General features: G+C 46.0%; 1 protein-coding gene across 2 annotated transcripts in view; it reads left to right on the top strand.

Annotated features, from left to right (window-relative positions):
- The window catches only part of STX18 (syntaxin 18), a 229,666-nt gene that overhangs the window by 133,041 nt on the left and 83,397 nt on the right, over positions 1–13,228 (top strand). The window lies entirely within an intron of this gene.

Genomic DNA, 13,228 nt, shown 5'->3' with positions numbered 1-13,228 from the left:
TGTCCTCAGGGGAACCCAATCTAGTACCACTTGAACCTTACTTGGGTCCATGGCCAGTCCCTGGCCAGACACCCTGAAACCCAAGTAATCAAGTTCAGTTTTGTGGAACTTGCATTTGGACAACTTAGCATACAGTTTGTGCTTTAGTAGCGTGCTGAGAACTTCCCTCACTAACTTCACGTGTGACTGGAGGTCTTGGGAATAGATAATTATGTCATCCAGTACACCACCACCCCCTTAAACAAATATTCTCTCAGCACTTCATTGATAAAGTTCATAAAAACTCCAGGCACTCCTTGTAAACCAAACGGCATCACTAAGTACTCAAATTGTCCCATGGGTATATTGAACGCTGTTTTCCACTTGTCCCCCTCCTTGATGCGCACCCTGAAGTACGCATATCTCAAGTCCAGTTTAGTAAAAAATCTTCCCCTCCGACACTGTACTGAGTAAATCCTTGATGAGGGGTATTGGATATACATTAGACGTTGAAATCCATTTAATCCCATGAAAGTCAGTGCAAAGTCTAATCGAGCCATCCTTTTTTCGGAAAAGGACGGGGGCTGCGTGGGGGCCATGGTGAGTCGTATAAAACCTCTCTTCAGATTCTTATCTAAAAACTTCTTCAATTCCACCTTTTCAGCCCACCCCATTGAATACAGCTTTGCTTTGGGCAGGGTTTGCCCCGGGTTCAGTTCAATGGCAGTCTGTGTCCCTATGGGGTGGGAGTTCATCAGCCCCCTGTTCACTGAACACCCTACTTAAGTCTCGGTATGCCTTAGGGATCACCTGAACTTCCTCCATCGTCAGGCAAACCTTCTAATTCCGGGGCGGCGGACTGGGGCCCCACTCCTTATAACAATGATGGGTTTGACACCTCACATCATTGAACTCTACTGTCTGGTCCCCCCAGTGGATGTCTGGCTCATGCTTTGCCAGCCACCCCACTCCTAGGACTACATCATAAGTGGAGGAAGGAGCTATTACAAACGCTTCTTGGTCCCAGTGGTCTTTAATGCCCACCAGCACCAACTGAGTCTCTAACACGCATGGCTCCCCCCTCATCACTGACCCATCCATCTGCTCGAATTGGATGGCATGCGGCAAAGCCACCGTGGGGAGCCCTAAAGCGTCCACCAGTTTATGTCCCTCAATCAAGGCTTTCACCTGTATGAACCTTCTGAGTCTGCTGTTTAACAAAATCACTGGTACAAAATATAGCGACCCTGTCACTCTCACCCTGAGTGGTGCCAGTTCATTGGCGACCTGCTGATTGGCATCATTTAGAGCAGGTCGTCCTCGTTTCCCACTGGCTCATCCTCCCAGGACATCTCACTCAGCTCATCGATGACGATGGTTTCCTCGTCCAGCACCGAACTCGCTGCTGCGCTGCTCTTCGCCGCATCCTTAGGGCGGCTGGTCTGCTTCTTTGGAGTTGGGGTGCTTGTGTTGGTGGTGGTTGACGCCGGCCTTGGAGGATTGGGGCAATTGCTGGCCAGGTGGTTCGGGTCCTCGCAACAGAAACATTTGCGGGTCGCTGTGGACTTCCCCGCTCCTACCCCCACTTGGGTCTTCTTCACCTTTGTCTTCACCCCCGGTTTCTGGTCACGGCCTGTCTTCCCGCTCTGCTGCTGGTGCTGTAGGGTCACCCTTTTCATGTTGGTCTCTACCTCTCCCGCCAGCTGTATCCATCCCACCAGGGTGGTTGTCCTTGCTTGTTGCAGGGCGCGATCCAGGACACTCGCGATCCAGGACACTCGGGTGAAGTGTTCAATCTTCATCAGCTCACTTCACCCCCTCACTTTAGCTGCGTTGGAGCGGAATTCGGCTGCATACTCACGGATCGACCTCGACCCTTGTTGTATGTCCCTAAGTGCGGCCAACGCCCAGGTCTCTTGTAGGGGGTCCTCATACTGGGCCAGCACCGCCTGAAGGAAGCTAGCCACGTCATCCAGATCTGGGCTCATGGTTTCGTAGAGGCTCACGTACCATCGCTTAGCAGCTCCCTTCAGTTTCGACCCCAGATAGTCCACACGGCTAAATTCATCAGGGAAGGTATTACCCCAATAGTGCATGTAGCTATTGGCCTGGATCGTGAAGTACTCCACCTCTTTGGGGTCCCCATTGAAGGTGACCTCTAATTCCCTCTGTCGACCGCTCTCTCGCAGGGGTGGAGGCGCTACCAGTTGAGCTCGGGGTGGTATTGCCAAGGGTCTATCCACGGGCGGTTGTGGGGCTCTTTGCAGGTCAGCCGTTCTCAGGATACGGTTGACTTGCCTGTTGAATTCTCCGGCCATCATGGTGGTCATCGCTTGCATCTCATCCCGCAACCCCTTGGCGACCTCTTCAACCTCCTTTCTCACCATCGAGCGGAATTCTCAGGATATCTCCTCCTCGTCCCCAGGACTCGTTGGTTCCTGGAATCCGGCCGCCTCCACTTCTAATAATGGAGGGTTGGCCTCCGTGCCTGCTGCTGCCATGTTCCCCTCCTCTCCCGGCTTGATCGCCTCGTCTGTGCCCACCGTCATTCTCACCCACCGCATGTGCCTGGTTAGAATGGCCTCTCTGCGCGGCGGGGCCTCATCCATCGTGGTGGTCAAGGTGCGTGGTTGCCACTGATGAGGGGTGACTGAGAGTTGTTGAATGTGGAGGGGGGAGCCTTGTCCAGCGACTCTTCGGGCGTCCAGCACATGCCACGGTGGGGTTGGTGCTCTCGCCCCTTCTTCGGGTTCTGGAAGTTCACTGCTCACTGGAATCTTTTCAGCCATCCGGTTACAAAGTTGCCAGGGCCGTTAAACTTCTTATGGAATCACTCTCAAAATGTCAAGCATGCGGTTTCAATGACGAATCAAGTTTGATACAAAACTACGTTTATTGATAGCCCGATACTTTCTGTTGGAACAGATTCTTGAGAGTGATGCTAAAGATACATTGATACAATACTTTTAAGGCATACATCAGAAGGATTCCAAAAGGTGGGAGCGAGGGATGCGCTCTCACACATAAACTATCATAAATGTCTACATTCTCATAGCTTTATCAGAACTCCGTCCTTGCTTTCCCCAGATGTTCCACACTATCTAACAGGAATGTATGGGAAGGTGCTGATTACTCTTTCTCAAGTTAGTTTCGTTTCTCTCTACTCTACTTTGCAAGCAATAAAGCAAGAAGGGGGAGGGGGGAAAGAATAACAGAGTTAATAGATCTTGGTCCTCCATGATATTTCACAGGCCAGCTTTATGGAGGACCCTAAAACAATTAATTACCAGTGGAATTCTACCGTGCTTGACACTTGGCACCCCCCACCCTCTGACATCCAAAGCACTAGTCTACTGGGCAGGCCGCAAGACAATGAGGTAGAACAGAAATAGGACAGGCAACCTTCAGGTGCTTGCTGGAGATATCCAGAGATTACAACTGAACTCCTGGTACCTGGAGTATTGCATGCAGTTCTGGAGGCCTCACTTCAAGACAGAATGGAGTGGGTGCAGAGGAGAGCAATGGGGATGATCAGGGGCCTGGAGGCCAAGGCATAGGAGGACAGGCTGAAGGACTTGGGAATGTTCAGTCTAGAGAAGAGGAGGTTGAGGGACAGGATTGCTCTCTTGAAGTATTTGAAGGGTAAGGAGCTGCTCCTGTTCACAGCAGAGGAAAGGACTTGCAATAATGGGTTTAAATTAAGGGCAGAAAAGTACCAGCTGGCTATTAGGAAAAACTTTTTTACAGTAAGAGGTCTTCAGCAGTGTAAAGCTACTGAGGGAGGTGGTGAGCTCCCTCTCACTGGCAGTCTTTAAGCAGCAGCTGGACAATCTAGGCTGATCCTGCATTGAGCAGGGGGTTGGGCTACATGGCCTATGTGACTCCTCCCAACTCTGTGATTCTAGAATACTATGACTCACGAAAGCTCCTACCCTGCCACAAATCTGGTTAGTCTTTGAGGTGCTACTAGACTCTTGCTCTTTTCTACTGTTACAGACAGACTATCATGGTTATCCATCTTGATCTACATTCCTATCGTTTAAGAAAAGAGCAAATGCATAGACAATCAGCCTGATGTTTGTAATCAAATATTGCGCTTTTGGTGGTTTTTAAGAATGATATTGTGCAGGTTCTCCCATCGGAATTCCCTTTAGATAATGAAAAGGTTTGCATGCTGGAGTCCATGATCTAAAGGGAAAGCCCATGTAGCTGCTTGTACACCCAGTTCCCATTAGCGCTCTAATAAGTACAGCTGCTTTCCGGAAGAGTGTGGCTGTCTATCCTATGGAGCATATTTTCATCTGTCCCTTTTGTCTAAGGAGCTCAGGGCCCCAGACCTGGTCCTCCCTTTCCCATTTTATCATAATAAACCTGTGAGGAAACAGAGATTGAGGGAAAGGTCACCTAGACAGCACATCTACTTTGCCACATCGACCCTGTACACTTAATGGGGCACACTCTCAGGAATGTGTTCTCAAGACTGCACTGCCAATGAATGTTATGGGTGAATGGAAATTTGAAGCCAGGTCCCCCAGACGCCAGTCCAACACTCCAGCTACTACTCTACTATACCAGCTCTCTTAAAGGCTTCCTAAACAGAATGGAGGAAAGCAGCGTCTACAGAAGCCTGATTGTTGTACAACAGAACTAAATGTAGAACCTGAACAGACAGACAGATTCACCCCTGCAAGTAGTAGATAGGGTACCCTATAATCATCAAGCCGCATACCAAAGTGACAGCTGCCCCTCCCACACACACAAAATGAATACCGGCTGTTTCCTATGAGGGACTGAAGCAACTTCCCTGATGGGAGGCTTGGGATCCACCCACCCAACAAATGCCAGACAAGCATGACTAGTTCTGCCATCCATTCTAATAACACTGCCCCATTAATTATTAATTGCAAACACCTATAGTTTCTTATTCACACTTTTCCAACATTAAATCCTATTTTTCTAGCATCTTCAGCGGCCTGTTCTCAGATGATTATGAAGACAGTGTTATTAGAATGGATGGCAGAACTAGTCATGCTGGTCTTGCAACACTTTCCCCCCTCTCCCTCCTGTAAAACACACAGAGAGACACTGAAAAACCTTTAACACCCCCAACATAGTTTTTTCCCCAAAGCACAGCTTTTGCACAGATGCCCAGCATTAGGGTTGCCAACCTCCAGGTGGGGATCTCCTAGAATTACAACGCACCTGTTTTTGAAAAGCTCACCTGTTGCAAACACAAACCAGTGCAAAAAATAGCTACCATTTTACACACACATCAGCATCCTCTCAACAAATAACTGTGGGGGCTGGCAAACCGAGGATCTAGGATTCATGCAAAACTCTATGGCATTACTGAGTCCCCAGAGAGTTGTATCGACACACAACCTGATGTTAAAGGGACATGTTACTGGTATAAGGTTAGCTGTGTTCAGTTTAAAGCCATCATTTTATCCATTGGATATGTCTCCTCTCCAAACTATGTCAGCTTAGAACAGTTGCTTCTCCACAATTTTCTAAATAACGTCTGTGTTGCAAAACATTCTTTCCCCAAGCAATATGAAACAGGCTACACCAAAAGCACCCCTCTTTTCCCCCCACATAGAAAACATCTGGCATTTGATGGGTGGGTGGATCCCAAGCCTCCCATCAGGGAACTTGCTTCAGTCCCCCATAGGAAACAGCCGGTATTCATTTTGTGTGTGTGGGAGGGGCAGCTGTCACTTTGGTATGCGGCTTGATGATTATAGGGTACCCTATCTACTACTCCTGCACAGACAGCAGAGAGCCAGCCTACAAACTGTGTGTGAACATGGAAGTTCATACCCCCAGAATTAAATTTTGTTGGCCTTAAAGGTGCCACTGGACTCAAACATCGTTCTGTTGCTTCAGACCAACATGGTGACCCACCTAGATATATTAACTGTTATTCATTTCTGTTACGGATCAGAATACCAGACACATTATCTCATAATAATACTTGCAAAGCATGCTTGTATGTTTCTCCACAGACACACATCTTTCAAAAATTAAAGATCCTGTGAGTGATGAGCAGAAACTGCAAAAGCCCAACAGTCTTTAGATGCTGCAAGCCAGGAATCCCACATAGCCTCTGATCCTATGTGGGTGTTCTTTGTCTTCCCTTCAGCCACATGGCATTGTCACCTGTTTAATCCAGTTTTGGTTTCCCCTTTCATCTTTCCCTGCAGTTCCAACTCATCATTGAAGGCATTTGTAGCAAGGAGCTGACCTGACCATCTCGTTGCCTATCTTGTTCTCACATTTCATTTTTCTTCTTTCCGTGTTTCTTTTATCAGTTACCTCTACTCACTGTCCTCCATTCACAAAAGCTTTCTAAAAATGCTTCCAAGGAACAGCGTTTTGCATCCAATGCAGTGAGCACCAGGCAGCTAACAGAAGCTCACAAACCACAATACCTTTGTTAGGTCATTGAGGTGCCAGGAGACCTTTCTTATTCTGGAGATTGTTATTTTGTTGTCAATAGAGAACCGGATCTACATTCGGGGGGGGGGGGGCGGGGGAGGATCTGTGAATAGGATCCCCATGAAAGCAGCTGGAGTATTTTAACCTCATCCTTTTTTTGCTACTCTAGGAAGATTGGCTCAGTTAAAGGACAGTGGTTGCACATTTCCTGTGGATGTTTTAAAAGCATGTAACTGATTTAGAGATGGAGAATTCTTCACCCTCACACAATTGAGTTTATTTGGGCCAATTCTCACATGAAGAAAATACTTACTCTGTTGCCTGTTTTCAGGCTGCTTCCCCTGATGCTTTAAAATGGAAACTATACAACACAGAGAGAGTAACACGGCAAAAGGACAAAAAATCAAAGGTACATAACCCACCGTGAAAACCAGCTTCTATTATTAAATTATACAAGGTCAACAAAAATAAACACAAATTCCACCACCATAAATTACAAAACAACCATAACGTTTAGTCCTTGATAGAAAAGGAAGCAATAGCATCAAGAGTCTTTCTTTTCATCCTATGGTAAAACTTCCCATCTCATTCCATGAAATCCTGGTGTAGTATTCCAGATGTTTAATGTCTGTCCAAAGATGCAGCCAATAATCTAAGTTTCCAAGGACAAGGTTGTACTGAACTTTTAAAATGGAAACTGGCAAAAGTCTTTGGAACTACCTGACACCATATTGCACAAGTCACTCCTCCTGTATCATGTTCTAATGGACCATCGTTACCTCTGAAACTAGTCCCTGCAGCAAAAACAAGGGGCACAGTCTTCTGCAGAATTCTACCTTGTAGATGGCATCAATGCCAGCCTCCAGGTGGAAACTGGGGATCCCCCAGAATTACAGTTCATCTCCGGACTACAGAGATCAGTTGCCCAGAAGAAAAGGGATGCTTTGGAGGGTGAATTTTCTGCCATTGTACCCCACTGGGGTCTCCACCCTCCCCAGGCTTCATCCCCAAACCTCCAGGACTTCCCAAACCTGATTCTGGCCATCCAACCCCTCCTCCCCTCATACCGCACTGGTGGCTGGGGGGCTCTTGGTGTCTCCCTTCTAAGTTCACTGAAGCCAGTGGTCCCAGAAGCACTATATTTGCTTAGGACTGTGCTGTCAGACTTTTCCTATGAAGATAATGGGGAGTCTTTCCCTCCTGACTTTCAAACATGCGTTGCACATATTTTCAGTGAGCCAATTCTCTCCAAACATTAATAGGGCTTCTTTCTTCTCATCTATAAATTTGCTGAGTTGATCCAGAGGTAAGGCCAAAGAACATATCTGATATTATTGAGCACAACAGTTTTTAAAGACAATGAGTTACCTGGCCTATGACAGTCAACAGCATACAATTAAACTGCCTGTAAATGTTTTCAGCATTAGCATTCAACATATGTGAGTAGCTCTTCTCACACACAAATTCATGGAACAAGTAAAATATACTGATGGAGGTTTTATTATGGATTCGAGCCAAATTACGCTTGTTTCAGGAAGCACGTGCAAAAGGAGAGCAACTTCAGCTGGTCTGACTCATGACTTTTGAACATCTGGGGTTGTCGCTACAGCATTGTAGCTGAGATCTCCGGGGAGACACGATTATAGATCTACCTGCAGAGCTTTGGCGGAAAGAATATAGTTCTTTGTGTGGGTGTGTTTGTTGTAGAAATAGAGTCCAAACTGAAAAGCTCAAATTTCACAGTTAGACTTTTTAAAAAGACCATTATAAAGGAAGCTCTAACGTACTCCTGAAACCTAGCCTGAGCTTTAAACTTTCAAAACAAGGAGCCTGTGGATGTGTAAATAGGCCCACATAAATGCATTTACTATGCACAGGAAGCAAAGATCAAGTTCAAATGCATCCCACCCCCATTTCTAGCAGCACTTTTTGAAGCAGGGTTCAAAGCTATCAATTTATCTGGTGTTGGGGGGGGGGCTGAAAGCATTACAGACCTAATAAGGCAGATCACTTCAATAGTCTTTTCCATGGGATGATTTTTGTTAAAAGCAACTTTTCTTCTGCTACGCTAACTAAAGAGTTTTTCTGGCTAATGAAATAAGAGACCGGAATTAAGCACCGCCCTGCTTGCCAGTAAAGCACAGGACTGCTGGTGCTTTGGTAGTCTTTGGAACATAAGCTTTGGAAGGGGCATGTGGCCTTTTCTGCAAATGAATGTAATATCTGTGGTCCTCCATTTTGCCTAAGTCCTGCCACAGCTCCTTGGACAGATCTCAACCAATTAAGCATCCAGAAAGAGCTGCTCTTAACTTCCTCTTTAATGAATATGCCTTTATCATATAGGAAAGTGAGAGTTCACTGTGAAGAGGGGCATTTGGCAAACTTCTGACTCCAAGGGAAAACACATGCACCTCTCCAAATAAATAAATACACATAACCCTTAATGTACACAACCCCCCTCCCCCCACACACCTGGTGCCATATATTGACAAGCTTCAATAGCAAAAGTCTAACAGAGATGTACATTTGAAATGTCTTAGAATCCAAATCTGACCCAGATAGAAGGGTAAATAACCTGAATACATTGCCCTCCTTGTTTTGGATCTGAACCAGCCAGATTAGATCTGTATTCTTTTGGCTGGGAAGGAGCCCAAGGGGGCAGGAATGGGAGAAAGCAGATCAGAAGGTAGAAAAAGAAGAGTAGGCTCTTATACCCTGCATTTCTCTATCTCCAGCTCTAGGAGCTTCTATGTCAATAACAGAAATCACATGTGTGACGGAACGGCCCTGGTTTGCCTACCAGACCCCGTTCCCCTTTTTGGAGAGAGCTATTTCTCCTCCAGCCACTTGGGCTCGCTACCACCACCTGCTCAGTCTAGGGGTTCGGACTGAGAAGAACAGGACTCCCAATCCCCCTCTCCAGCTTTGAGGCCAGGCCTCAAGGTCCTCTGCCACCCTGTACTTGGGTATCACAGAGACCACAGCACTTCTTCGGGGAACCCCTGGAGGATTGGCACCTTATCCAACTACATGCCTTCCCCCTTTCCCTGGGGCCCCCTTCATAAAGCAGCATGGTCTAAAGCGGTTGGGGATCTATGTGGTACAAAGTTTGACTGCCAGCATTCAAAACAGTAAAAATATTTAATTAGAAGAGAAAAAGAAAAGAAAAAAACAAAAGCAGTTGCATGTAAAAGTTTAGCACAGCACCCGAACAGCAACCAGAAGGACAAATAAAAGGTGGATTTAAACGCATCCTCCCGTCCCTGGTCTAAACTTGCCCTGCCTTGTGGATGACTTACTCGGTCTTACTGCCTGGAGTCCTCTCCCTCTTGAGAAGGCCTCTCCCACAGTCAGGAGCCCACAGACTGACAACCTCTCTCCTTGAGGGCCAGCTGAGAACTGAACTTTTCCCGTCTCACTCCAATAAAACAAAAGAATTTCCTGCCCCTCTAGGAGGCTTTCCCCCTAGAGTTGATGGTTTAACTCGGGAAGGGAGGAGGGAGTGAAGGGAAGGCTAGGCCCCAAAGCCTGCCTTAGCAGTTTCATGTTCCCTCCCAACCAAGCACCACCATTAACTAAGATGGTGTTTCTCCACAACATGTTATGGTATTCGTTTCTTGAACTGCTCTTTTAAGGGCTACTAATAGAGAGGGGGCCCTAAGCGAGATGGCCCAGGCTAGCCCAGTCTCATCACATCACATCACCAGGGTTCTGTCCAGGGTTGCTACGCAAAGGCAGGCAATGGCAAAGCACCTCTGTCTGTCTCTTTGTTGGGGAAAATAACAGTCCAGGGGCTTCTCTTGGGAATCCCATCCCCACCCGGCTGCACAAATTGCACAAATTTTCAAGCAAAAAGCCATGTCAGTATTCATCTCATAGAAGAGAAAAGACAAACCAATACCGATAAACAAACAGTGTATTTATTATTAGTTTAAGAATTATTATTTAGGAATGCGCCCTGGCTGCTCTGGCAGCATCTAACCATGGTGTTGGCAGAGGGCCCTTAACATCTCAAACACTGGCATTAAATACCTTTAGAATCCAGATCAGCTGTCAATCAAGAAATTGGATGGTTCTGACAAAACCAAGACCCTTCCCTTTTCTGACTCGAAGACACTGACCAGAGCCACTGCATCACTAGGTTAAAAACACCCTCCCTGTGAAGGCAGGAGCTTGGAGGCAAATATTTTGCCTGTCTTCACTGTAGATGAGAAGTGTTTGCTCACTCCAGAACTGCTGATTTTGGGAGGGGTGTTGAAAGACCTGAGTCAGACTGAGGTGACGAGAGAGGAGGTCCTACAACTGATAGACAATTTAAAAACTGATGTCACCAGGCCCAGATAGCATACATCTGAGAGTTCTGAAAGAACTCAAAGGTGAACTTGTGGATCTACTGACAAAAATATGTAATCTTTCATTGAAATCTGCCTCCGTTCCTGAGGACTGGAAGGTAGCAAATGCCACCCCCATCTTTAAAAAGGGTTCCAGAAGAGATCCAGGAAATTACAGGCCAGTCAGTCTGACTGCAATATTGGGAAAGTTGGTGAAAACCATTATTAAATAGAGAATGAGTAGGCACATGGATGAACAAAAGTCTGAAGATCTTGTCTCACTAACCTGTTAGAGTTCTTTGAGGGGGTGAACAAACATGTGGACAAAGGGGACCCAATAGATGTTGTTTACCTTGACTTCCAGAAAGCTTTTGATAAAGTTCCTCATCAAAGGCTCCTTAGTAAGCTCAAGAGTCATGGGATAAAAGGCCAAGTCCTCTTGTGGATCAAAAACTAGCTAATGAATAGGAAACAGAGAGTGAGTATAAATGGGCAATTTTCACAGTGGAGGGTGATAAGCAGTGGGGTACTGCAGGGCTCAATACTGGGTCTGATGTTTTTTAACATGTTCATTAAAGATTTGGAGTTGGGAGTAAGCAGCGAAGTGGCTTAGTTTGCGGATGACACTAAATTGTTTAGGGTGGTGAGAACTAGAGAGGATTGTGAGGCACTCCAAAGGGATCTGTCAAGGCTGGGTGAGTGAGTGTCAACGTGTCAAATGAGGTTCAATGTGACCATGTGCAAAGTAATGCACACTGAGGCCAAAAATCCTAACTATATATACAAGTTGATGGGGTGTGAACTGGTGGAGACTGACCAAGAGAGAGATCTTGGGATCGTGGTAGATAACTCACTGAAAATGTTGAGACAGTGTGCAACTGCAATAAAAAAAGGATAATGCCATATTAGGAAGGGAACTGAAAACAAATCAGCAAGTATCATAATGTCCCTGTATAAATTAATGGTGCGGCCTCATTTGGAATACTGCGTACAATTCTGGTCACTGCACCTCAAAAAGGATATTACAGCATTGGAAAAAGTCCAGAAAAAGGCAACTAGAATGATTAAAAGGTTAGAACATTTTCCCTATGAAGAAAGGTTAAAGCGCTTGGGCTCTTTAGCTTGGAGAAACGTTGACTGCGGGGTGACATGATAGAGGTTTACAAGATTATGCATAGGATAGAGAAAGCAGAGAAAAAGTACTTTTCCCTCTTTCTCACAATACAAGAACTCGTGGATATTCAATGAAATTGCTGAGCATTCGGGTTAGAACAGATAAAAAGAAGTACTTCTTCACCCAAAGGGTGATTAACACATGGAATTCACTGCCACAGGAGGTGGTGGCAGCTGTAAGCATAGACAACTTCAAAAGGGGACTGGATAAACATATGCAGCAGAGGTCCATCCATGGCTACAGCCACAGCAGAACTCTCTGTCTGGGGCAGTGATGCTCTGTATTCTTGGTGCTTGGGGGGGCACAGTGGGAGGGCTTCTAGTGTCCTGGTCCCACGGATGGATCTCCTGATGGCATCTGGGTTTTTTTGGCCACTGTGTGACACAGAGTATTAGACTGGACGGGCCATTGGTCTGATTCAACATGGCTTCTCTTATGTTCTTATTTATTTATATGTTTTGGCCTTGAGGCTGGAACTCAGAATTTAAACAGTTCATCCGGAGAAGTACAGGATGCATTGTCAGGCTGAAGAGCCTCCTGTAATACCTTGTGGGAAAGAATCATACAGAGGCCTAAGTGAATTCAGGCTGCTGTACAGAACTGCCCCATCTGGCCTAGAATCCTGCCACACTCTTGCCTTGAAAATCCTACAAAATCTCCCTTAAGTTGGCAGTGACTTGATGGCAGTTTTCATCACAATAGGAAGGGGAGGGGGGGAGGAATGATGGATAGAAACAGGAAGAGATAAATTCTATGTGACTCAGAACCACAACCACCCAAAATTGCTCTTTAGAAACTCTCAGTTCAATTAATATAACATTTCTTAACTTTACAGCACTGACAGATACTTCTACGTTGGAGAGTAGACAAGGTTTTGTACCCTCGTAGGGTGGAAAAGATGACAGTTTGGAAGGGAATTCTTTTCTCTTTCAGGTTACAGATCTACGCAAGTATCTCAACTCATGTTAGCTGGGTGGCCATCTTATCAATGGCAACAAAGCACCACAAGCCTCCCACTGCTCATTCTTCTGGTTTTGCTTATATTTCTATTTAGTGTACTGCTATATCAAATCCCCAAAGTGACTTACAAAAATATATTTCAAACACAGTTATAAGCAATACAGTATATAAAAAAGGAGATGTAAACAAAACTTGATGCTATGGTTGCTGAACTCCACGTGCACCTGGAGATCTCTTGGTATTACAACTGATCTCCAGACGACGAAGACTAGTTTCCCCTTGAGAAAAGGGCTGCTTTGGAAGCTGGACTCCGTGGCATTATATCCTGCTGAGGTCCCACCCCCCA

The sequence above is a fragment of the Heteronotia binoei genome, chromosome 9, assembly GCF_032191835.1.
Source record: "Heteronotia binoei isolate CCM8104 ecotype False Entrance Well chromosome 9, APGP_CSIRO_Hbin_v1, whole genome shotgun sequence".
Taxonomy (NCBI): Eukaryota; Metazoa; Chordata; class Lepidosauria; order Squamata; family Gekkonidae; genus Heteronotia; species Heteronotia binoei.
The sequence above is the reverse complement of the archived record's forward strand: the minus strand, read 5'-3'. Positions and strand labels throughout refer to the sequence as shown.